The sequence below is a fragment of the Leptodactylus fuscus genome, chromosome 7 (assembly GCF_031893055.1).
Source record: "Leptodactylus fuscus isolate aLepFus1 chromosome 7, aLepFus1.hap2, whole genome shotgun sequence".
Lineage (NCBI taxonomy): Eukaryota > Metazoa > Chordata > Amphibia > Anura > Leptodactylidae > Leptodactylus > Leptodactylus fuscus.
The window spans coordinates 83,669,907-83,696,504 of NC_134271.1; the positions used below are offsets into that span (position 1 = coordinate 83,669,907).

Here is a 26,598-nt window from a genome sequence, read left to right on the forward strand (position 1 = left end):
CAGACCCAGCGCCGCACCTCCCATGAGGCGACCTGAAGCGACCACTTCAGGCTGCGCTAGGCCAGGGCCCCGGGGAGGGCGGCATTTTTGCTTACCTAAGCCAGTCCAGGACAAGCTGTCCTGGACTGGCTTAGCGTCACCGTCACCGAGTGGTGGATTGGGGAGGCCGCTGGAGCAGCGCTCCCCTCACGCTCAGGCAGAGAGCAGGTCCTCTCCCTGCCTGCTTTGTGCCTGCTAATGCCGCTACGCCACGCCCCCTTCGCTCCGTTCTGCCCCCTCCTCCTCCTCTTGGTTGTCCGCGGCGACAATGGTAGGTTCACCCCTGGTCAGACCCCCACCTATCCTGATGATAGGTCATCTGAAAATTCTATTTCGAGCCAGAAAACCCTTTTAGATTGGGGCCCCATGTTGCAAAAACACAGCATTTTACAGTAGCTATTCCCATCCACACATTACAGAAAAAAATCTGCAGCAGAAATGCTGTGATTTCAAAAACGCAAGCAGCAAAAAATGTTGCGTTTTCAGTACCTGCGGAAAATACGCTCAGTGGACATGCTGCGATTTCAAAACCATTGTGGTCAATTATAGCAACGGAAACGCCGGTGGTTTCCCTATAGGTCTAACTGAAGCAGAAAGTCTGCAGAGGAACTCCTCTGCGAGTTTTCTACGAAAAGCACTGCGGTTGAAAAAAAAGCAGTGCTTTTTTGCTGCTGGACACTACGTGGGGCCTTAGCCTTAGGGTCAAAAATGGTGAGGAATTTGGTGTGGAATTTTCCACGTGGGAAAAAAAAGCCTCCCATTGATTTCAATGGGTTCTGCTATCGGAAAATTCCGCTAGTGGAAAAAAAAAAGCTAGCAGAACCCATTGAAATCAATGGGAGGCTTTTTTTTCCCACGTGGAAAATTCCACACCAAATTCCTCACCATTTTCCTCTGTGTGAATGCACCCTTAGACATTAATGGATGTATTCAGGGGACTGTTTTTGTTTTTTTTTTAAAGTCCATATGACTGATCCATTATATAATAGAACATGCTTGAGATCTTTCAATAGACTGAAGTTTTGAAGGATGCGTGTTACCTTTGGGTGTACACTTATGTACACTCAACCATTAAAAAAGTATATCTCCATGGCCAAGTGTATAGCATGGTTTGTCTGGATATGGACTTACAAGAGATTTTTATGTAGGTGACAATTTTGTATCACCAAGGATGGGCTAGAACCTTTGATGTGGGCATGTGTACTATTAAAAAAACACAGAAAAAAAATGTAAATAACAGACACATTTTCTTCCAAATTTTCTACATTTATCTCAATAATTTTTTTTAAATAAAGGGTAACTAAAAACTGCATAAATAAAAAATATACAAAAATAAAGCACTATTTATCAACCGTAAAAAAAAAATGTAAAAATTATTTGAATTAAAAAAAAAAAAAAGTTATAGATTTCAAAATTGCATGCACAAAAAAAAACCCTAAAAATGGGTCTAGTCATGATGAACTAGGGGTAATGGCCCAGTCATGAAATAGTTAAATAGATTGCTTGACACAACTGCCTCTAGTGGTGATAAGCAAAACTGCAGGCAGTATTGGCTTCTGCGCCCAATATTTCGATATTCGTCTGAAAGTTCACCAGTATGATTTGCTGTGAAAAGTCTTGAGCTCTAAAGAAATATGACATTCCTTCTCTGGCTGAAGGAGTTAAGGCAAGCATTTTGAGTGACAGGCACAAAAAAAATCATCTCTCCATTCGTTTACCTGACCTACTTGTGTTTTCTGTAGCGATCAGTACACATTAGTGAACCAAGATGTTTTGGAACTTGATGAAAGCCTTTAATGTGTTTTCACTGATGTAAGCGCAGGGAGTTCAGCACACAAAGCGCTTTCTGCTTTTTGTTGTGGATTTTTCAGCTTTTTCCTTCAGAGACTTAGTGAAGCTCTGGATTTGAGAAACGGTGCAGAATATATTATAGTGCTATTGGTGCATACTGCTGCTTTTAGGAACATGTCACAGTTTAGATTAAATGTACTTTGCTTATCTTGCCTCATACTCAGGTTACACCATTTCTACTCCAGTTCCATCCAGAGCTGCAGTAACAATACTTCTGGATCACATTAGAAACAGACTGCGGTTTATATCTATCTTGCAGCTAGTCATGCGACTAACAGTTTAGATCTGTGTAACAACTATTTAAACCCCATAAAACACAGCTCTCATGTGACAACATCCTTGTATATTTCTTCCTGTAAGACCCCAAATCATTGTGGGGATGGGATACATAGAAAAAAGATAAATCCTGGTCTGGTTCACATCTGCACTAGACATCTTGTAAAGTTGGGCTCTATTCAGATTATGTTTTTTTACATCCAATTATCAGATCTGTTTAACAGATGCCAATGCCATACATGGAGAGCAATGTAAAGAGAACTGATGACCAGCCATTTGCGGCTGTTTTTTCTATCCGTTAAATGGATGTAAAAAACATCATCAGAATAGAGCCTTCTTCTGATCCATCAGGGGTTCCGAAAAGGGGAAAAAAACATTAACTTATTAACACTTTAATAAGGAATATAATGAGACTTTTTTTTTTTTTTACATCTCATAGATACTTTATGTGATTACAGACACCCATGCTGATATTTATCTCCAGGGGAAACAAAGGATCAGATGGACTAATGTACAACCAGTTGAGTACCCCAAATATATTAGTTTGTTACTGGGTCCTACAGAGTTCTGACGCCGGTGGCGTTACATCTTTGGTTGTTCTTACCCTGTCTAGTAAGTCAACAACCAAATCCATATAGATGATAATTGACGCCATAACCAGTGACTTGATGTTGATTCAGGGCGATAAGTGTAGATAACAGGATCTTTGTGTTATCAGTGCAGGAAGACAAATACAATATTATTCTCAGGAGAATTGGCAATTGATCTTTGGATACAGATATTAATGAATCATTTAAGGGCTCACAATTGTCTCATACAACTCCAGTGTTATGTAAATAAAGCTTCAGCACTGTGTACTGAAAAGATACTATTCCTGTTCTAGTCCTGTTCATACAGCTGCTAGGATTGCTACAGTGTATCAGTGTGGACAATCCTCTGTGTGGTAAACACATTGGCAGCACAAATATCGTCACAATAGTTTGTTTCAATGTATCAGTGCAATTAAATTGTATCAGAAAATTGTCTAAACCAAAAGTTCTCAAACTTTTTCAACTTTTCCTCACCAGCTCTAGATCTTAGCAACTGTTAATGTCGGCCGCTCTACTGATTCCAGCACAGTTGGAATATTTTCTCTAACCCCCACCAGTCCCAAGCAATCTATGCAGCTACTTTTGGTGCCTGATGTGCTACTAAAGTTCACATTAGCATTGGTTCTTTCTTGTTCTCGTCCGTTGGAGGACCAGAACAATGAATAGAACCACTACAACAGTGGTTACATATAGAGCCCAATGGACCCCACTGATTATAATGGGGACCGCTGGGTGTCCGTTGTTTTAAAACTGAAAATGGCAGATGAAAAAGCTGTGTATGCAGGACTTTTTTGTTCCTCAATTTCAGACAGACCTTTCTACGGAGACTAGAGAAAATGTGAACATAGCCTTAGGCTACATTACAACAGACCGTCAAAATAACGGGCATACACATAGCCCCCATTTACTTGAATTGAATTTAATGTTGCTGTGACATCTGTTAAAAAAAATCCCCCAAAACAATGCCACACAGCCATTATTCACTGTCAGGTGAATATAGTAGGGTTGAAGACAGGAGCAGGCAAGGGGATGTGATTCAGAGTTCCAATTTGAGGCGGACAGTGTCAGGGTTGGTTCACACTAGCGCTTGTATTCCGTCTGGAGGGAGTCTGCATGGACACCCCCCGGACGGAATACAATCACAATTGGAAGCGATGTGCTGTCAAAGCACACAGACCCCATAGACTATAATGGGCTCCGTGTGCGGGTAGTGCACGGCAAGCACACGGACCCCATTATGGTCTATGGGGTCCGTGCACCTCAACTGCACAGCGCTTGCAGTTAGTTGCACTTGTATTCCGTCCGGGGGGTCCTCATGCGGACTCCCTCCGGATGGAATGCAAGCGCTAGTGTGAACCGGGCATCTGCGCTCAGAATCACACCCCTTGCCTGCTCCTGCCTCACACTGTCCACTTGACAGCAGAAGACTATTTATCAGGCATCAAAACTAACAGCACTTATTGCTTGGGAATAGTGGGACCTAGAGAAAAAATTCCAATTGTGCTGGAATCAGTGGAGCACATGGAGCAAAAAGTTCTCAAATACACTGATGCAGCACAAAATACTACCAGAACTATAAGTACAATATGGCAGCATAATAGGCCTCCCTAACAGTCGTACATGTTACCACAGTAAATAGGTTAGATTACAAACATCTCCCAGGACACACACCTTTTTGCATTCCAGACCTTCTGATTAGAGGATAAAAAATCTGGACATAATAGATGATGTCCCTTAGTGGCCAGTCACAATATATTGACCCGTTAGTGACTGTACACAGTATAAACGTTATACTGTGTATCCATTAAGGGTGTAATATATTGTTTAGGACCACTAGGGGGGGGGGGCAATATACTGTGTGTGATCACTAAAGGGGCATTATAGCTTAATGCCCCCTTGGTGGCCACATACACACTATATTATCCCCTAGTGGACACACACAGTATAACGGCCTCTAACTGGGTTGTCTCCTTACAGAGTGCATAAAGCGGGTGGAGGAGACTGCATTATTACAGTGAGTGGGATAAAAAAAGAAAGAAACACTGGCAAAGCACTTCATCACTGGTTCTGTATGCTACCCAACTTCAATAAGTGTCAGCAAGGCAGAGGGATCCAGGGAAGGAAATGATTTGGCCAAGTCTTTGTGAGGCCCATGGAACCCTTGCTCGCTCCATGCCAGTGGGCAGCCCTAATCAGTGACTGACAGCTATTGCTCTATGCACTATGTTATACAGAGAAGACTACAATCATTGAGTGACATCACCCACTGAGCTCCTGACCATGAAAAAAGTAGAAATTACAATGAATATATTACAAGTTATGTTGAATCTGGTCCCACAAAGCTGCATAGCAATCTGCTTAGCTCCTCCTGCTCTTTAACATGCTGCTGGTTAACTGGGTTGGATTTTCATGGTGACAGGTACCCTTTAGATCAGTGACCTGTAAATTGTGAAGGTGCTGGACTTTATATATGCATTTATCCATAGGTGCAAACATTAAGACAACCATAGACTTAAGCAAATTGATAACCATCCAATTCCAACTTTGTATCATGATTGTCAGACATTCATTGGTCACTTTGGATAGGCCAATGGGCGACAATCTGTAGAACGAATTTACCCATGATGTTGGATTCAGTTTTTTGGACTCCATTATTGAAACATCTTCAGTGTTCCCATTAATGTCTGGCAGGATTTGCTACCACCATATAGACAATGGGATTTTACCAAAATGTACAAAATAAATCAGGCTGTTTCTCTAGTTTGTCAATGACCCCCACTGTTAAAGCACAGGGTAATTAACCCATTCATAACTGATCCAGCTGCTTTTTTTTCTTGAAGTCATTTACATGGGCGCTACCAGCACACTACTGTATTAGTGCAGTGAAGCTTGTGAAATTTGCCTCTTGGCACTCGCTCGTCCTTGTGAGCGCCACATGCGGTGAGTTGGCCTCAAGGCCTTGTGAGTTACAATTAAAGTCCCTTTAAGTTGTAATAAGACAAAACTAATCTTTACCCTTCGTCACTTTAATTCCAAGACACAGTCTGTAAGTCCAAGCCCACACGGCTCCAGCGTTAACCTCCACACTCGTGCTGCCAGCCGCACACCTTATTTTTCATTTAACCTAATTAAAATGTGTGCTGCTTCCTAATGCCGTGCTTGTGTACGCCATCTGGGATGTGTTTCAATTATCACAAAAGTATTCACATGGGAAACAAGCATTGCAACCAATATGAGCAGAATACTGCACCCAGATCATGAATGAATTATGGGAAATAAAATAAAACACCATTTTTTCTTTTTTAGTTGTCTACATTTAATTAGAGTCATATAATTAGACTATGAAAATCAACTATTAATGCTCAAAAAGGAAAAATGTTCTGCTTTTATAGACACTGCACAGTACAATTCTATTGTCTTGTATGATGGGTGTAATTCTCAGTATCTGTCCTTACTCTGTATATACAGGGACACTGCACAGCACCGATTCTTTTTGTCCCATATGCTGTGTGTAATTGTCAGCATCTGCTCTTATTCTACATATATGACCACTGTATAGTGCCACTTCTTTTGTTCTGCATGCTAAATGTAAGTTCCAGTTTCTGTTCTGTTTGCGTATGGACTCTGCATAGTACCACTTCTCCTGCCTGTATATCAAGTATAGTATATCACTTCTTCTTTGTATGGGGTCTGCACAGTACCATTTCTCTTGTCCCGTTTCCTAGGTATAATTCCCACCATCTGCTTTTATTCTGTATTTACGGACACTACATAGTTCCAATTCTATAGTCTTGCATGCAGGGTGTAATTACCAGTATATGATTTTATTATATATGGATACTGCACTGTACAATTTCTCTTGACCTGTTCGTTGAGTAAAATTCTCAGTATGTGTTCTTATTCTGTATATATAGACACTGCACAGTACCACTTCTCTTGCCCTGTATACTGGGAGTAATTCTCAGTACCAGCTCTTATTCTGTATATATTTCACAGCACAGTACCACTTCTTTTGTCCTATATTCTGGGTGTAATTCTCAGTATGGGTTCTTATTTTGTATATATGGACATTGAACAGTATCACTTCTCTTGTGTTGTATGATAGATTTTTTTTTATACATGGATGCTGCACAGTACCACTTCACTTGTACAGAACTACTTGCATTATGAAATTGACAATTTACAATCATTAGTTTGCCTGAACGCCAGTCACTGTCCCTCTTCAGACACCAACCTTGTTGCTCATCAATTTTCTCTGCCCCAGTCCAATCCTTTCCTCATTTTCCACCCTCTTCATCTTAATTTGATTTGGAAAAGTTTCAAAGTTCCAAGAGACACACATCATAAAATGATTCAGACTTTAGCAATGAGGTAAGATTCTCAGCAGCTTTCAGAAACTGGGGTGGGCTAGGCACTCAGACAGTGCCCATGGCCCTGCAACTGCAACCCCTGCCTGATGCGATCCCTGAGCCGTGTTAATAACATATGTATGAGTTGTTGCCAGTTTCAGTGGTGTCGTAAAACAATAATAATAGGTAACCCTAAGAATCAGATCAGAATATTGTGTTGGGTTTACCGGTCAATAGATCCTGCCTGTCAAGTCTTTGCTCAAGTATTGGATTTTCTGTTTAGGATTTTGGAACAGCTGATTGACTACCCCAGTCATTCCTATGAGTGACAACCTTTATACATGCTTTAATGGAATCTATGACTGTCACTCAGCTTTCTCAGAAACAAATGTAACTACTAAATGAGCAAACATTTTTTCCCCATTGTGACACAGCTTCACTAGATAAATATTATTATTATTGCAGATGTCAGTGATAAATGTGTCCTTACCCATTACTCAATGTTATTACTAGTGACTATGACGGAAGCATGGCGTACTAGTTAAGATGCCAAGAAAACATTGAATGCACACACTTAGATTGTAAGCTCTTCAGGGAAGACATCTGCATTAAATGGGAGGAATATATTAAAACTCGAATTTCTACCCAAGCAGGTGTTAGGTGTGCCGATATTACTAACAGGCTACAGCCATTTAATAATTCTTGTGCATGTAGACGCTTCCCTGCTCCAGCCCACCTAGATTCCCATGCTGGGGGGGAAGGAGCTGAGTTGCTTTGTCATGTATTAAAAATACACCATGTTGAGGCACATTTTTGGCCACTTTCTAGGTATTTACCATTAGTAAATCTGGGCCAATGTATTACTATATGGGCCAATGTATTACTATATGACCCTATATGTATCACCCCTAGGATCCATTTCCATTGTGTGATCCTACACATAAAAGGAGTGGCATCTGTACAGCATCGTGTGTTTCACTCATAGGCAAGTGTGTTATTATGAAGTTTATTAGGTGTGATACTTGATGTATATAATTCTTTGTGATACTGTTTAGCTGTTGCATCCAGTCCTGTCATATTGTGATAACGTCTGTCGCGTTGTGGTATCTAGGCCTATATTATGTGTTACTGCTCAGCTGGTATATACAAGCCCATTGTGTAATATTGTTGAGCTGGAGTATTTAAGCGTATCATTTGTGACAATGTTTGTGGAGCTGGTCTATTTAGGTCTATCATGCCTGATACTATATACTGTACCACTGTATCTAAGCATATTATGTGTAAGGTTTGGGGCCCCATGTGGCATAAACGCTGTAGTTTGGCTTTACAGTACCTGCATAGGATGGGGTCCTAGCGAATCCCATCCACATACTCTCAGCAGACACGCTACAATTACCAAAACCACTACGGTTTTCGAAATCGCAGCATGTCAATTATATCTACGAAAACCTTTGCGGACTTTCTGTGAAAAGCCTTGCGGGAAATATCGCGATGTGTTGCTGCCACGGTTTTTCCCGTAATACTTTTTTTTTTTTTGCTGTGGCCAGCAACGTGGGGCCTTAGCCTAATACTATTTGTTGAGCTGCTGTATGTAAGCCTTTCTTATGTGATGCTATCTGCTGAGGTGCTGTATTTAAATCTATTATGTGATACTGTTTGCTTAACTGCTGTATCTAAGTTTATCATGTGTGATATCATCTGCTTAGCCACTGTAAAAAAGCCTGGCATGTGTAATACTGTCTTCTGAGCTGGTGTATCTAAGCCTATAATACGTGATACTGCTTGTTCAGCTGCTGCATCTAAGCCTTTCCTCTAGGAACATACAGTAGATCTGATGTTACAGTTTGAATAGTTTTGTATCCTAAGGTTATCATTTAGTGCTGTGATAGATCCATACTCAGGGTACACGTACGGTGCCTCATCGCTGCCAGGCAGTGCACAGGGTATCTGCAGCGCCCTCCACACCAGCAGAAACCTCTAATTAAGATGACTTTGTTTTGATTAGTTTAATCCTCCAGATTTATTGAAGTCAAAATAGAAACAAGCAGAAAATAAACAGTGTGAGAATAAATACAGAAAAGTAAAAGAAACTGACTGTATTTCTCCTTGAGTCATCCGGGGACATGGCTGCTTCATGCGTTACTGTAAATGTCATGTTACTGATACCTGATCCTGACTTGTCAGACTAGACTTTCTGTCATTGTACTGATCTGATGTAACCAAGGGCAACAAAGAGATTCTATCTACATACAATGTATCCGACCAAATCTGTATTATATCCAAGGGCACAGGAAAGGTCAACCAGCCAGATAGGAATCCTAGGCACAATAAATGTGAGGTTATGTTACCGATCACATCAAATAATAAGGTGGCTTTTCTGGCAACATTTCTAACACCTAAAGTATTTTTAGATGACACCAGGGCAGCGCCTGAATGTCGATACCTTAACAGGGGAGCTAAACATTGAATTAATACATTTGTTTAGTCATAGAATATAAAGAGAAGTCACACTGTCACATAAACCTTATTCTGTTTCTTTGTGTTTTCTCATGTGTGTAATGCAGCCTGCAGTGTAAAGAACAGAGGTTTTCATGCTGGCCACATCCCAGGTCATCTGTTTCTGCTGTCATTTCTGCTGTGCTGTTATATGTTGCATTCTTTGTGTTCAATGTAAGACTTTTTTGTGACTGAGAAATCATTGACACAGCATGTGCACATGTGATTCTATCTCACTTAACATGATGGTAAAGTCATGGCCTTAGTAAATATGATACCATTCTTGCACAGCAAGCCAAAAGCCCAAATCATAGCGAATCATTGGCAAAAATGTAAATTAGTTATTTTTTACAGATTTTGACTTTCTATTTCCATTCCATTACTTTATGTGAAATAGTTGCTGAGGGGGTTAATGACAATCCATTAAAAGGTCCAAGCTGGGGGGTGTCACAGCCACACATCATTTCCCCCTAATATTAGAAGAAGCTCTATTAAGAAATCAAAATAGACATTAAATCATCATTTACCCTCATAAAGCTTTTTCTTAACAGGCCAATGCACTAAAATCCCCAATGAATATAATTTAGATATTCTGGGGTAAAATTTAGTCACTGACTAATATGATTCATGGACAGTAATGGCAGTAGTGCCACCTGCAGGCTGCAGAGACACACCAACTAATATGGCGGACTTCATAGCTGGAAATAATTATAATTTTGTAACCAGGCAACCTGTTTAGAACTGGAAAAAAGTTATAATGGTGGAATTATCTATGCCAGTCCTACTCAATTTCCCCACTGGCATGACATTCAGTTGAATTACTAAGAGGCTCTGGCCTCTAAATAATTTAGGTGCAGCGTGGAAGTGCGCTGTGCACCAGTCATGTACTGGGGTAGATCTGTGGTATATCACGCGCCAGTTTTCTAGTGTCATTTATATTAAATTTGCCAGGGGACCAGTCCCCACATTGGCCTGCCTTCGTCTCCACCCACTTTCATAAAAAGTGGTGAACGGGGAGCAGAAAGATCAAAATGGTGTATCTTTAGTGGTAAAAAAAAACAAAAAAACTACCCTCTCATCTATTCCAGTTTCCTGGGAATAATAATTTTCTCCCACTGTCTCAGCTTTGAATTGCAACTATACTTCTTTATAACACAATTGTTATTAGAGACTTCAATTAATTCTAGGTTCAAACACGGACACCGGCGGACCCCATTGACAATAAAAGAGGGACGCCAATTCTGAAATGAAAGTGGAAGAAAAAAAGTCCTTCGTGCAGGACTTTTATCTTCGGCGGTCTCTGTGACCTAGACTTCAACACTGATGTGAAGCCAGCCTAAACTACATTAACCATTGAATTCTTAAGGACTATGAAACCCATAATGTCTCAAGCTGATGCACTAGGCAGCTCATGTTTTGCAGTGCTGGGGTCCTGGGTTCAGTTTCAACCAAGGATAACATCTGCATGGATTTTGTATGTTCTTCCTGTATTTGCATGGTTTTCCTCTGTGTACTTTGGTTTCCTCCAAAAATATACTGATAGGTAAACTAGCTTGCTGTAAAACAACTGTGGGTGTTGGCGATCAGTGCCTGTACCGCAGCGACTAACTCCATACTTCACAACGCACCCTGTACTTTGAATCCCTTGTGTGAGAAAAACTCATTACAAATGTTTGCCTCTCCTACATGCTTTATTCTGAAGTTCCGCTACATTGTCAGGGACATTATAGAACTTGGTCATCTTATTTGGTCACTTATGGCCTCTGCTGGTGAGAACAGAGATTGAAAGTGCAAGTAGGCACAGAAAAAAATGGCCAGGGCAATGGACCCCATCACATGAACAAAGTCTGTTTCCATAAAAATTACAGTCTGACACTGAAAAGGCAGTGATTCCTATAGTGACATCCTAAACGAAATTGTAATGACATATGAATGCAACTGAGAAAGGAGTCACACTTGTTTACATTTGTAGGCTGAAAAACAATCCTAATCTAGTCCTGATCACACAGCTGATGGCTGGACGCAATGTATTAGAATGGGTGTCAGTCTGGAGAGTCCAGAACAGGAGACACATTCTAAGCAACTTGCTGTGTTCAGCTTATAGAAGAGAGAGACTGATAAACTGTACTAAACTTTCAGCAGTGAGCAGGGCTACATTAAGACAAATTTACAGTTTCTGGATGTAAGCAAGAATGTTTACTTTCAATGACAGCAAGCAGAGATTTAGCTGAGATTTCAAACACAAAGGGGAGTATCAAATCTGGCATTTTGTATGCTGGTTTTGATAATCCTTGCACCATCACTGAATACACCTAATTTATGACAAGGCCAATGGGCATGTAGATGTCAGGCATCATTTATAGGAAAGCAGGTGTAAACGATGACATGTGACCCCGTGTACACCATGACTCCCTGCAGGAAGGTGATAATAGCGGTATAAATCACACAATGTTTATTGCAACTTTTTTTTTACACCACTTCTCTGGCACAGGTGCATAATAAATCTGCCCTAAATATATTAGGAAGTTGCAAAACTTTTTCAAATACAATGATTTTTTTCTGCGGTTTTCTGGGCAGAAAATCTTTTTCTTAGAAAGGTAAAGGGTTAATAAGTACATCCTTATACCTTTAGCAGTGTTTGGAATGATTTCTGGGTGTCTCTGGTTGCTGCTGCATCCTCTGTGTTTGCTTACATGGTGTAACTTCCTGCTGTGCAGCTTCCTGTGTAGCTGCTACACTAACTCCCTCTCACTTAGCCCCCACCACTCTCTTACTCCGTTGCACTTCCCCTCCCTGTCTCCCTAGCCTAGCAATCCCGCCCATTAATAGCCCCTCTCACCCTACCTCGTCTCTCTAACCTAGCGATCCTGCCCATTACTAGCCCCTTCCACCCTCCCCCGTTTCCCTAGCTAACCTATTCCGCCCATTACTAGCAGAGAGGAAGAGGAGAGGAGCCATTCCCAAACACAGGAAGGCTGGTAAGTATTGACGGGGATTTTTTTTTGGAGGGAAGAGTAATGGTGATGTTCCATTTCGGTAGCGGTTCAACGGAACGTCAATGGATTACCCGAAAGTGTCCCTGGGGAGGTCACATGACCACTCCAGGGATATTATGTATATATATATATATATATATATATATATATTTTATTGAAGTAAATTAGAAGTTAGGCAGGGGGATTGGGGTTTATTTTAGGGGTTAATTCTTAGTTTATCCTGGACAACCCTTTAAGGAAGCAACTTTAGTGCACACCTTGCAGGAAATTGGTAACGTGACCTGAATCCTTTGATGCGACTTTAGTTTAACATGAAACATAGGATTTTTCTGCAGACAGGATGCTTCCACTTGTGATCTCCTCTCCAGAACAGCAATAATTATTGTGTAATCTAGAAGGTACCACCCCTCAATATTTCGAGGCGGCGCGCCTCCCTTGGTGAGTAACGAGCCACTAATTGCCACAATGATGGTGTTATTCACCGCCATAGATAAAAGACGTCTCCACATTGTTACGTCTCAAGGCTCCGTCACCCCGGTGAGAGATCATTTTTCATTCCTGCGCAGCGATGATTCTCAGGAGAGCCCATTGTTCAATTATTTCCATATGTGTATGCCAGATAATTAATCAAACGCACAAAACAGATTTTTTTTCTGTGTCCAAACTCGATCCAAACCCAGGCGGCGGAAATTACAAAGTAGAGAATCATCGTCCTGGCTCAGTGGAGCGAGAGGGATACAGGTAATAGATAATGATAATGCCCCTGCACACATCCCAGGACATTATCGAACCCTTGTGTCTGCCCCTCAACTTTCATGGTTTCTGTTCCGAAAAATATCCATCAATACAGTACGATCATTGTCCAACTAAGGCTGAAGCCCCATGATGCAGAAAGGCAGCTTTTTTGTTGCAGATTTTGTTTTTTGTTTGTTTGTTAGGTTTTTGAGCCAAAGCCAGGAGTGGATTGAGCAAAAAGTAGAAATATAAGTACTTCCTATATATTTCTCATTCCTTCTGTAGCCATTCGTGGCTTTGGCTCAAAAAACTGCAACAAAAACAAAAAAAGATGCTTTTCCACAACGTGGGGTCTCAGCCTAAATTAGATCGGAATCTTAAAATGCAACCTGATAAAAGGATCCTACTGTTCATGGAAGGGACTAAAGGCAATATCATTTAACTGATCTGTAAATTGTGATCTCCAGTGGTGGTAAAATTACAACTCTTAGCATGCCCTCACAATTTGTGGTGGTACACCATTGATTCAATGCATTCAGCAAAGTAAAAGGTGACACGCATAGACAAATATAGGTTCACAAGGGTTTGTTTGCCGCAATGTAAACATGCTGCGCTGAAAACCTGCAAAGCAAATTGGTCTGTGTGGATGATGATGTGGATGTAGAATTTTTAATAATTTTCTATTGACTATAAAAATCTGCTTGCGTAGCCATGAAAAATATTGCATGTGAGTCCAGCTTGAGGCTAGGCCTACGCAGCCATCTTGGCTATGATACCCATGGTATAAGTGAAGATCATGCTTTCACTATGCTACAGTCAAGAATGGATTTCTTGTCACAGTAGTGTCGCAATTGTGGTAACCTGGATTGTGACCAAGATCGCAGATAGCCCTATGAATCTCTACCTTGGTTCTGATGTAACAAATACAATGATGTAAATGGAACATATCCTGATCAGTCTTCAGAATGGGACAGCTCCGTTACGTACAATAAGTGTACTCTATTGGCTCATAGTCTGTGTGATTATGTCTGTGCAATTGAATTGTTGCCTTTGCCTGCAGATCAAATTGCCAGACTACAGAATCATTCATAGGTCTTGGCTGCAACATTAATAGTTCATTGATTGAGAAGCAGAGATCTGCGCTGAGACAATTTAGTAACTGGAATGTTACTGTTGTCTATATCTCTATGAAGATAACAGAATCAAATTCAGACATACCAACAAATTTGAGGACTACTGAAAACAGAGTGCAAGTAAAAAGTTGTGAGACATGACACTAGTGAAGCAGGGGTGACAGGCGTATAATAGTGCGTGACCTAGAGCTGCCGCTCTACAGAAATCATGGCTGGAGAATGTAACCAAGTGTAAGCTGTATACATTGTATCTACACAGATTATGCACCCTCCATGTGCCTCAGAAAGTCTCCATTAGTCTTGTTCCTCTCAGACTTTAATAGTGTTCTTGGAGCAGAAGTTTATGCTCCAGAGCAGTTCTCCCTACTGTAATAGGAAGTTACTTCACTTTTGGTGTTACAGTGTTGAACAGTCACCCAATATAGAAACAGGTATATGTATGACTTTTCCATGCTTTTATCTCCCTCCATAACTGTTAGTAAAGAGAATTTGCCCCCACCTATGCCCTTGTGAGTTTGGTGTGTGAGTAGTACACAAGTTCTGCACCTCCCTAAGACTAGGTTCACACCTGTGCCTGTATTTCTGTTCAGGGTTTCCTTCCCCAAATCCATTTGAAAAAACTTTTCTCTCCACATTTTTTGGGTAGAAATCGGGCAGACCCCATTATAGTCTATAGGGTCCGCAGGTTTCTGCAAGTAACCGAATTTTTAATCAGATTAAGGTCCGCATGAGGAACCAAAGCACAGAAACCCAGGCAGAGATGTGAACATGCATCCTCGGTTTCTAAAAAAAAAAAACTACATTCACCTGTTAAGAGAAGATTACTGTCTAGGTCAGTGTTTCTCAACCTTTTCAAGCAAAATACCCCTTAGTTAGAAAAAGTCACAACTGAGTACCCCCACAATAGTGATGACTTATAAATGTTAACAAAAGAAGACTTTGTTTAGAGCCTATGCCAGCAGTTATGTAATGACCCACTCATTGCCCTGAAATGTAATATTATGGCCCTATCAGTGCCACCACATGTAGTATTATGGTCTTTTAGTGCCCAAACTATAATATAATGGTCCCCAACAGTGTCCCACATGTAATATAGTGATCCTCATAATGCCCAACATTTCATATAATGGCCCCAACAGTGCTCCACATGTAATATAATGACACTGCCCCCAGGTAATATATTGGCCCCCACACTGCCACAGCACCCGCTTGTAAAACAATGGCCTCCACACTGGGTATAATAGCCCCCATACTCAGTATAATGGTCCGTACACAGTTATAATACTGTGTATAATGGCCTCCACAATGGCCCCACATCCAGAGATATTCAAGGAGTCGGTGCTGAGCTGCATTCATTACTAACCACCTTGCTCCACTTGTACTCTGGGATCTGCTGGGACTTCAGTACTCAGTACTGGAAGCAGAGAGGAAGTGGTGAGCACAATGGTTAGTAATGAACCTAGCACACTACTGACTTTCTATGGTGCCAGTAACTCCAATGAAGACCTCCATCAGGAATAGTTGAAGTATTCAATGCGCTTCTAAAGTAAAAACGGCGCCCATGGCCATGTATAGGTATCCATTCTGCGCAGGGGTAGCAGTGGTTTTCAGCTATGGAGTGTACAGGTTGAGAACCACTGATCTATGTGAATATGACACTAGGTATGGTAAAGTATCCAGTGTTAAAAGGAGATGAGCACACATTTAGTTTTTAAAAACGGTTCTAATAATGAAATCACCAGAAACATGTTTCCATGCAATACAGTGAGCATGGCAAGTAGACATATCTGGAAGATCCCTTGGCATGAAGTATCCATCAAAAATGACTTGGTGACTTTGGAAATACATTAAGTGTGAATGACATCACAGACAAAGTAGCAGCTGCAAATGTGCGACTGTCAGGATAGCACCCCCATGGGATGTCATCTGTATGCAGCACATTCTTTTACCAAACTGACACAACAGCTGAAATTAACAAAATGATACCGAGACAAAAACCTGTCCCATAATATTGTCCTAAGCGTGCTGAATTCATCAATCTTATTTGGGTCACAAATTCTCAGTGCTATACAACACAGAACACACAGAGCCTCTAAAGCTATAGGTACTGGTCCAGTCCTCTGAACATAAAGCTTCATCATTGTCAAATTATATATTCTGCAACTTTACAACAGACTGACACTACGTTCCAATTTCTCATTATTTTCAAGATTTCTGCTTGCTGTCAAAGAATGGGAATATTGATGTTTACAGCCAGAGATAAAAACTTGCACAGGCCTAACCCTACTCAAGCAAATAATGGTTTGTTACAATGTATCAGTGCAACCATGACCTTTTATTGGCAGTTCTGCTGCTGCCCACAGCTAACAAACATTTTACTATGTGAATATGAAAAGTTTTCTGTCACAGCATTCCTGCACAGAGGCTAGTTATCTGGAATGGTTCCAGAGACTTCCAATACATACATTAGGTTTGATGTGTTCATATCTCATCTTTGGTAATTTTAGCCTGCATGGTCTGCTTCTAGGGTCCAAACTGCTACATCATATACATCATATAGTGTGATATATATAATTTACTTTATTTGTGACTCTTGGGGATCCCCTGTATTATTATTACAAGTTCCTTGTCATTTTCTTGAATAAAAGGCACTGATCCTTGTCCACATCAAAACACTGGGTGAAGGGATTACATCAATTACTTAACAGGAAGTGTGGCAAATTGCAGAAATGACCCCCCCTGTAGCAGTATGGACGACAGATGATGGGGGTCACCCTGCATATTGACACTTGAATACAATGCAGATCTGCACGTAGGAGCAATGACACCAAGACAAGGAGCTGCCACTGTGAATAGCAAAAAAGTCACCCACGGAAAACCCTGCTATGCAGATGCTTTGTGCGGCTTGGTAAACCCCAGATTCAGGGGGTGGGGGCGGATTTCCAAAGCTTTGCCTGTGTCTGTACAAGGATTCCCCCAGTTGTATGCAGTGAACAGCTGGCCGTATATTATTGCACACTGGGGATTCGGTCTTTCTAGCTGTTTACAGTGCTGGAATCACAACCTTAAAGCTCCTCGACTTTCTCCAAGATAGACAGAGGCTGAGATTCTGGGGAAAAACAACAGGTTCTAAAGTGTGACCCAGACATACGCCGAGACACGTCTATGGTTATGTGACTGCACACACAACACCTCTTCTTAAAAGACTTGCGATCTATGAAAGACACAAGTGTCTGTCGATACATTGTATCTACCCAGCGGTGAATGATTGCCATTATCCTGCATCCAGGGGACCACGTCTGCTGGCCAGGGATCTGCTGCAAGCCTACGAGGGGTTAATTCCGCAAGCGGCTCTCCTATGGATTGAGAGCTAAACATGGCATTTAATGATATATTTAGCACCTGCAACTTTGAGGTTCCACTGGCAGAGCGAGCGCCTCTGTGCCTTTCAAGAGTCCGGGGCACCCCCCTAAACCCCTTACCCACCCCCTGCTCACATCATTATCCCAAAGTAGATTAGGAACGATTCTGCACTTACTTGGTACGGCGGGTGCTGTCTGTCCAGTGCTCTGCTATATCAGACCTGTAAGCTAGTGTTCTTGCAACTGTGTCATGAAGACGGACTAGGAGATTGTACGTAGCTGTTGCCATGGAAACAAACACAGCGAGAGTAGAGTGCCAGCCTATGTTAATTCCATCACCCATGAACCCCAAGGGAACACCAACATCCATCTCTATCTTGCTGCTTCACAAATAAGTCACCTTATCAATTGGCAAGAAACGTGGGCGCAGGCCAGGGGTCAGATGGCTCTGCATCCCCCCCCCCCCCCCTTCCCATCTCCCAGGAAGTTCACGGGGGCCACGCAGTGATGGGAAGGACTATGACATTTTAACCCTTGCAGCAGATGTCTTTTGGGAGCAGTCCTTACAGTATCTCATATAGATTGTAAGCTCTTGTGAACAGGATATTATATCAACTTACGTCTCTGTCCCATGCAATAGATAACAAATACTGATGGAAAAAACTGATAAATATCAATAATGTTAAAATGAGGAATAAATAAAAAATATACATTGACCCATAAAGCTGGCAAAAGATGCAAAGCATATGTGTATATGGAAATTATCTCTTGATAATTTCACTGATTGGTCAAAAAGTTCTGTCAGCATGAGAAAACTTTAAAGGGAGTCTATCAGCAGTGTGAAGCCTATTAAACCAGCCACTCAGTTACATGGGTCAGGCTCACCTGAAGGAACGCTTTTCCCCATGAAACATTGTGCCTAATATAGCAGTGAGAATACAAGAACACTGGGCCAGGCGAGATTTCATGATAGATCCCCAGTCCTGTCACTCAAAGAAGGGAAAATGAGACAAGTGTAGAGCCGAGCAGATTGGAGCAACGGGGCCGCCTTCAGGGCTCCAGACTGCCCATTTGCTTGCTGTGAAATAAATGAATATCTTCACAACAGAGGCATGAATTTACTTGGGGACCCTGGCCTATCTGACTGTATTGCTCGAGTAATATGCTTCAACCTAGTGACAGACTCCTTTTAAGTTGCCCATATGCATACACAGCTCTAGACCGACAGTTAGTACTTCCGACCCTGTATTCACATGCACACCAAACTTGGCTGAGCAGGAAAGTGTTTTAATGGAAGAGGGGAATAACCCGTTGCAAAACATCGTTGTCCTTTCTAGACTCCTCTGAGGGTATGTTCACATGGAGGTAAAGGTCACCGATACCTTTTCCGGCTTGTGAACATTCCGCGCGGCTAGCCGCGATGGGATGCCAATGCAGAATTGGCATTCCGTTGTGGCATACCGCTCCTGATTAGGCCCAAATGAATGGGCCTAAACCGGAGCGTGTCTCAAGCCGTGGACGCTGTGGCTGATTTAGCCGCGGAATCCACCGCAAGATAGCGGAAAAAAAGCGAGTGGCTCCCAATGAAGTCAAAGGGGACCACTTTTGCAGGTGGATTTTGAGGCGGTAATGAAGGATCGCATATGTTAAAATATCTCTCTCTTCTCCAACAGATCCCATGAGAGGAGAGTCAGAATTTTTTTCTAATATGTATTGGAACCTTTATACTTAGAAAGCATCAATGTCAGTGGTGACAGATGACAGGGAGAGCTCAATAGGGCTCCATGCACATGAACATGTGCTGTGTCAGCATGCTAGCCATGATTTTAAGCCACTATTTGCCATGGGACATGAGACCAGGGCAAAATAAAGGACAAGTCCTATTCCTGTCCATTATGCAGTCCAGATTCACTACATGAAATAAGTGGCTCTGTCCCTGTGCTGTCTGTGCCGCTTTTCCAAGGACCCATAAATGCAGAGGTTTGTGTGAATGTAGCCTTAGTACAGTATAATGTGAGTGGGGAGAGGTCCTTTCATTTGAAGAGGACCTTTCATCAGATTGGGCACAGGCAGTTCTGTATATTGCTGGAAAGCCAACAGTGCGCTGAAAACTATGAATTACCACATGTGGAATTATATACTTAACAAAAGTGTGTGAAACAACTGAAAATCTGTCTTATATTCTAGGTTCTTCAAAGTAGCTTTTGCTTTGATTCCTGCTTTGCACACTCTTGGCATTCTCTTGATAAGCTTCAAGAGGTAGTCACCAGAAATGGTTTTCACTTCACAGGTGTGTCCTGTCAGGTTTAATAAGTGGGATTTCTTGCCTTATAAAAGGGGTTGGGACCATCAGTTGTGTTGTGCAGTCAGGTGGATACACAGCTGATAGTCCTACTGAATAGACTGTTAGAATTTGTATTATGGCAAGAAAAAAGCAGCTAAGTAAAGAAAAATGAGTGGCCATCATTACTTTAAGAAATGAAGGTCAGTCAATCCGAAAAATTGGGAAAACTTTGAAAGTGTCCCCAAGTGCAGTTGCAAAAACCATCAACCGCTACAAAGAAACTGGCTCACAGGAGGACCGCCCCAGGAAGACCAAGAGTCCCCTCTGCTGCGGAGGATAAGTTCATCTGAGTCACCAGTCTCAGAAATCGCAGGTTAACAGCAGCTCAGATTAGAGACCAGGTCAATGCCAACAGAGTTCTAGCAGCAGACACATCTCTACAACAACTGTTAAGAGGAGACTTTGTGCAGCCGCAGGCCTTCATGGTAAAATAGCTGCTAGAAAACCACTGCTAAGGACAGGCAACAAGCAGAAGAGACTTGTTTGAGCTAAAGAACACAAGGAATGGACATTAGACCAGTGGAAATCTGTGCTTTGGTCTGATGAGTCCAAATTTGGGATCTTTGGTTCCAACCACCATGTCTTTGTGCAACACAGAAAAGGTGAACGGATGGACTCTACATGCCTGGTTCCCACCGTGAAGCATGGAGGAGGAGGTGTGATGGTGTGGGGGTGCTTTGCTGGTGACACTGTTGGGGATTTATTCAAAATTTAAGGCATATTGAACCAGCATGGCTACCACAGCATCTTGCAGCAGCATGCAATTCCATCCGGTTTACCTTTAGTTGGACCATCATTTATTTTTCAACAGGACAATGACCCCAAACACACCTCCAGGCTGTGTAAGGGCTATTTGACCAAGGAGAGTGATGGGTGCTACGCCAGATGACCTGGCCTCCACAGTCACCAGACCTGAACCCAATTGAGATGGTTTGGGGTGAGCTGGACCGCAGAGTCTGTTGGACTGTTGGAAGGCCATTTCAGGTAACTACCTCTTGAAGCTCATCAAGAGAATACCAAGAGTGTGCAAAGCAGTAGTCAAAGCAAATGGTGGCAGAAGAACCTAGAATAGAAGACATATTTTCAGTTGTTTCACACTTTTTTGTTAAGTATATAATTCCACATGTGGTAATTCATAGTTTTAATGCCTTCAGTGTGAATCTACAATTTTCATAGTCATGAAAATACAGAAAACTCTTTGAATGAGAAAGTGTGTCCAAACTTTTGGTCTGTACTGTATATCATAACCAGCAATGCAAAAAATAAGAGCATTATATTAGTCACAGTCTCCAACTTTTATATTGAAAAATGTGCATTGAGCAATGTATCATACTATCACACATGATAGGCTTAAGTACACAGTTTTGCAGACTTAAAACACTTGTTAAGATTAGAGTGAAAGCTCTTCTGACAGTATCACATGTGACTACCTTAGATACAGTGGCTCAGCAGACAGTATCACACATGTGCAGCTTGGGTACAGTGACATAGCAGACAGAACCAAACAAAATAGACATTGGAACACTATATAGTATCACATATAATAGGATTAGGTGGAGCAGCTGAGCAGACAGTATCATACATGATCAGCTTAGATACAGTGGGTCTGTAGACAGTATGACAGATGAGCAACTCAAATACAGCAGCTCAGTAGAAAGTGTCACACATGATTGTTCACCTTAGATACACTGGCATCACACATGATAGGACAAGATAGAGCAGCTCAGCAGAAAGTAACACATGATCAGCTTAGATACAGTGGCTCAGCAGACAGTATCACATATAACTGGCATATACACTGGCATCACACATGATAGGATTAGATAGAGTAGCTCAGCAAACAGTATACTGATGAGCTTAGATACACTGACTCAGCAGCCAGTATCACACATGATCAGCTTAGATACAGTGGCTCAGCAGACAGTATCAGAGATGAACAGCTGACTGTATCACATATAACTGACATATACACTGGCATCACACATGACCGGATTAGAGAGAGTAGCTTAGCAATCAGAATACTGATCAGCTTAGATACACTGACTCAGCAGACAGTATCACAGATGAACAGATGAAATCCAGCATCCCAGGAGATTGATGAGCCTTTGTATCTAAGCTTGTTGTGTGTAATACAGGCAGTATCACCCATGACTTAGCAGACAGTATCACACATGATCAGTTTAGATACAGCGGCTCAGCAGACAGTATCACGCATGAAGGGCTTTGATATATAGCCCAACAACAAACAGCTAGCTCATGGCAATGATTTTCTGTTTGCATTGCCTTATGCATTAGTAATGAGTCTACATCTCATAATGACATCATGAAGAACACATGACAGGACAGTAAATCTGTGATGTCACTAAATCATTCTGACTGATTCTCCTTATTCCTAGAAACAGTGATTGAGCTGACGCCCAGCAGTCACATCCATGATCTAGCCACAACTCACTTACTGACCCATTTTCTGTCTCCGGCGCAGAACACGCACTCAGTAACTCATGTGCAGTTTATCTAAAAATACAAATTCATAAATTATTCAAATTGCTGAAAAGAAACCTGAGTAATTATTGGGAATTAATCCAATTTATATCCGCTCATGATTCAAAGAAATTAAATTCTAAACCTCATAGTGAGTCACAAGTTTACTTACAGACAGGACCGCCATGTGCACGCCATAAATCCCAGGCCTCTCACACGTGCATCCTATTCTAATGCAAATATAATTACATTGTCTAAGCGGGAACCTACAGTACAACTGATGAGGAAAGGAAGAATATGCCAACCTCCAAATATGCCAAAGTTTTTTTGGAGGCAGTTTTGAGGTGTGTTTTTTTCTCAATTGAAACTTTACTACACTGTGTGAATATACCCTTCTCAATACCCGTTAAAGTAAATTCATTTCAATGAGTAAGGTGGTGAACACACACGGAAGTTGCCGCACATGGCAGAAGTCCCCCCCCACTGGCCACTGACTGAGTTTTTGCTCTGACTTTGGCACTTTTCTGAAAGTGGGAGGCACATGGGCGGGGCCATCACCTATGATGTATTCATCATTATTATGCCACAAAAGTGGCATACATTATAGCAAAATGTATGTCGGAAAGGGGATGACATAGATTGCCCTATGTGCATAAAGGTCAGGAAGATGTGCTTAATTCATGAGGCACCATGACTGGTGGGCATATTCCAATTATACTGAATACAATGGGAATGATCTGCAATGATCAGTACTGTAAGAGCAACATTATGTCTCAGACTGATCTTCAAGATGTCTAGATCTCCCTGCACTGGAGAGAGAAGGTTGCACCATTAGATGATTTACATACTGGTACAGGATAACAATAATAATGTAAAATAATCTGTATAACAGGATGAATGGTAACATTGTATACAATATCAATAGCCATGAAGTTCTCCATAACAACCAAAATACATCTACAGGTCATGGAATGGAAAAAACTGTTTTCTTTCACACTAATGGTGACGTGTCACGACTGTATTTCACCATACAAAGACGCAGTCACATCTGCTCCACTGCCACCGTTTATTTGGTCCATTGCAGAACCAGAAGTTTTGAAAAATTTTCTGTGTAATGACAGACAACAATGAATGCCGAAAGACCCCATCGATTATAACAGGGTCCATCAGGTGTCTATTATACTTTTGCAGACATCATCAGGCAGACGCCAAACGGAGACTGTGACGCAGATATGAATATAGCCTAACTTACCCTTAAAGGGGTTCAATCATTACAATACTATTTTTTCTCCCTAAGACGTAGGAATAGCCTTAAGAAAGGCTATACTTTTCTGCGCTGCCATTCAGAAGAAATCCTGGTTTTCTTCTATATGCAAATGAGTTCTCTCGCAGCACTGGAGGCGAACCCCAGCGCTCAAACATTGGGGCATCCCCAATGCTGCTAGAGAAATCTCCAGCGCCACCTCTATCTTCACCTGGAACGGCCTCTCCCTGCATCTTCTTCCAGCACTGGCTTCTAAATTCTAGGCAATGCGCAGTCGGCTCTGCTGTCGGGCCTCGCAGAGCCGACTGCGCATGCCCGTGGCCATTTACCCCAGCTTACTGTGTAAGCAGGCACAAGAAAATGGCCGCTTACACCAGTTTACTGTGTAAGTGGCCACAGGAAAATTGCCACGGGCATGTGCAGTTGACTCTGCCCGAGGCCCGACGGCAGAGTCAACTGCGCATACCTAGAAGTTTGAAGCCAGCGCTGGAAGAAGACACAGGGAGAGGTCATTCCAGGCGAAGATAGAGGTGGCAATGGAGATTTCGCTCGCAGCCTTGTGGTGTCCTGTGTTGTTTGAGCGCTGGGGACCGCCTCCAGTGCTGCGAGAGAACTCATTTGCATATAGAAGAAAACCGGGATTTCAACCGAACGGCGGTGCGGAGAAGACATCTAAAGGTAGGAGAACAATAGCCTTTCTTAAGGCTATTCCTACGTGTTAGGGAGAAAAAAAAAATTGAAAAAAAATTGCATTTTAATGATTGAATCCCTTTAATAGGTGTACTGCAAAGCTTTAGTTATGGGTTTCTCACATAAAATTCCCACTTGAGGCCACTTGCGTAAATACAGGGGTCTCATAGGTCACAGCTGTGACCAGGCCCAGAAGCCAGAGGGTGCCACATACTTGGGCTAGATAAACTTTTTCAATCTCTTTTCTGATTTTCTTTTATAACCCACAGTCTGTGCATTGTAAATTTATGATGCCTGCCCTCTGGTGCACTGATATAGACAGGTAAACAAAAATAATTGAATAGATCGGTAATGCAACCAGGGGTATACAAAACAAATAAAGAAAAATAAAAAAGTGCACTAAAATTTAACTTTTATTAATGTTCATTAAAAGCTAGCTATACATATGCTAAAAATGGTAGAAAAAGGGCTAAACTGCGTGTGTGACAAACAGGCTGCTATACTAAATGAGTGGTTTAGGAAATATCTTGGGTACTAGGTAACCTCCTATCACTTTGGTGAATCCATTGCCTGGATCCTAGTTAACATGATTCCCTAGAAGGAGTTCCCCTTTCACCCATGGAACTCCAAAATACCACACAAACTACTAACACTGAGTCCAATACAGCAGACCCAGTGCTACACGCAGCTGTACTCAAGTCAGAGTATTGACTAGCTAACTAGAGCCACATTCACACATGCAGGTATTGACATATAGGCCTAAACTACTCTGCCCAATGCGTTTCCCTGGCTACTCCGGATCATCAGAGGCATTGGATGGTTAACTAAAGGCCCCCCAGTGTACCCAATTCATGGGTTAACACCAGAAAACAAAGATGCGCTATATGTGATGAGCGCTCGGTCAGCTGTGATGTTTAGCCACCAACAGAGGACTTTTCTCTTCACTGCTTTCAGTATAAAAATGACAGACCCCATTACAGTCAATGGGGTCCGTGGGCAACAGCTGTTTTAGCGATCTAGCTCATTTGGGTCCCCCAGTGGACCAGAATGATGGAAATGTAAACTTAAGTTATATAAGATTTTCCACCATCAGAAAGGAGCAAATCACCATAAAGTCAAGTAGGGGAATTGTGGGGAATGCTGCGGCACAAAAAGGGATATGACTAGAGATGAGCGAACACTAAAATGTTCGAGGTTCGAAATTCGATTCGAACAGCCGCTCACTGTTCGAGTGTTCGAATGGGTTTCGAACCCTATTATAGTCTATGGGGAACATAAACTCGTTAAGGGGGAAACCCAAATTCGTGTCTGGAGGGTCACCAAGTCCACTATGACACCCCAGGAAATGATACCAACACCCTGGAATGACACTGGGACAGCAGGGGAAGCATGTCTGGGGGCATAAAAGTCACTTTATTTCATGGAAATCCCTGTCAGTTTGCGATTTTCGCAAGCTAACTTTTCCCCATAGAAATGCATTGGCCAGTGCTGATTGGCCAGAGTACGGAACTCGACCAATCAGCGCTGGCTCTGCTGGAGGAGGCGGAGTCTAAGATCGCTCCACACCAGTCTCCATTCAGGTCCGACCTTAGACTCCGCCTCCTCCGGCAGAGCCAGCGCTGATTGGCCGAAGGCTGGCCAATGCATTCCTATGCGAATGCAGAGACTTAGCAGTGCTGAGTCAGTTTTGCTCAACTACACATCTGATGCACACTCGGCACTGCTACATCAGATGTAGCAATCTGATGTAGCAGAGCCGAGGGTGCACTAGAACCCCTGTGCAAACTCAGTTCACGCTAATAGAATGCATTGGCCAGCGCTGATTGGCCAATGCATTCTATTAGCCCGATGAAGTAGAGCTGAATGTGTGTGCTAAGCACACACATTCAGCACTGCTTCATCACGCCAATACAATGCATTAGCCAGTGCTGATTGGCCAGAGTACGGAATTCGGCCAATCAGCGCTGGCTCTGCTGGAGGAGGCGGAGTCTA

General features: G+C 42.1%; 2 protein-coding genes across 7 annotated transcripts in view; one reads left to right on the forward strand and one right to left on the reverse strand.

The window, feature by feature from the left end:
- TTC8 (tetratricopeptide repeat domain 8) overlaps positions 1–26,598 on the forward strand; it is a 485,821-nt gene that overhangs the window by 145,340 nt on the left and 313,883 nt on the right. The gene's annotated exons all lie outside the window — the stretch shown is intronic.
- Positions 1–26,598, reverse strand: part of FOXN3 (forkhead box N3) — a 139,614-nt gene that overhangs the window by 78,281 nt on the left and 34,735 nt on the right. Inside the window, exon 1 of one of the 3 annotated variants that reach the window (XM_075282414.1) lies at positions 18,004–18,431. The exons of the other annotated variants lie outside the window; for them this stretch is intronic. The gene's annotated coding sequence lies outside the window, so the exon portion shown is untranslated. Of the gene's footprint in view, positions 1–18,003; positions 18,432–26,598 lie in introns of those variants that run through there. 3 annotated transcript variants of the gene reach the window in all.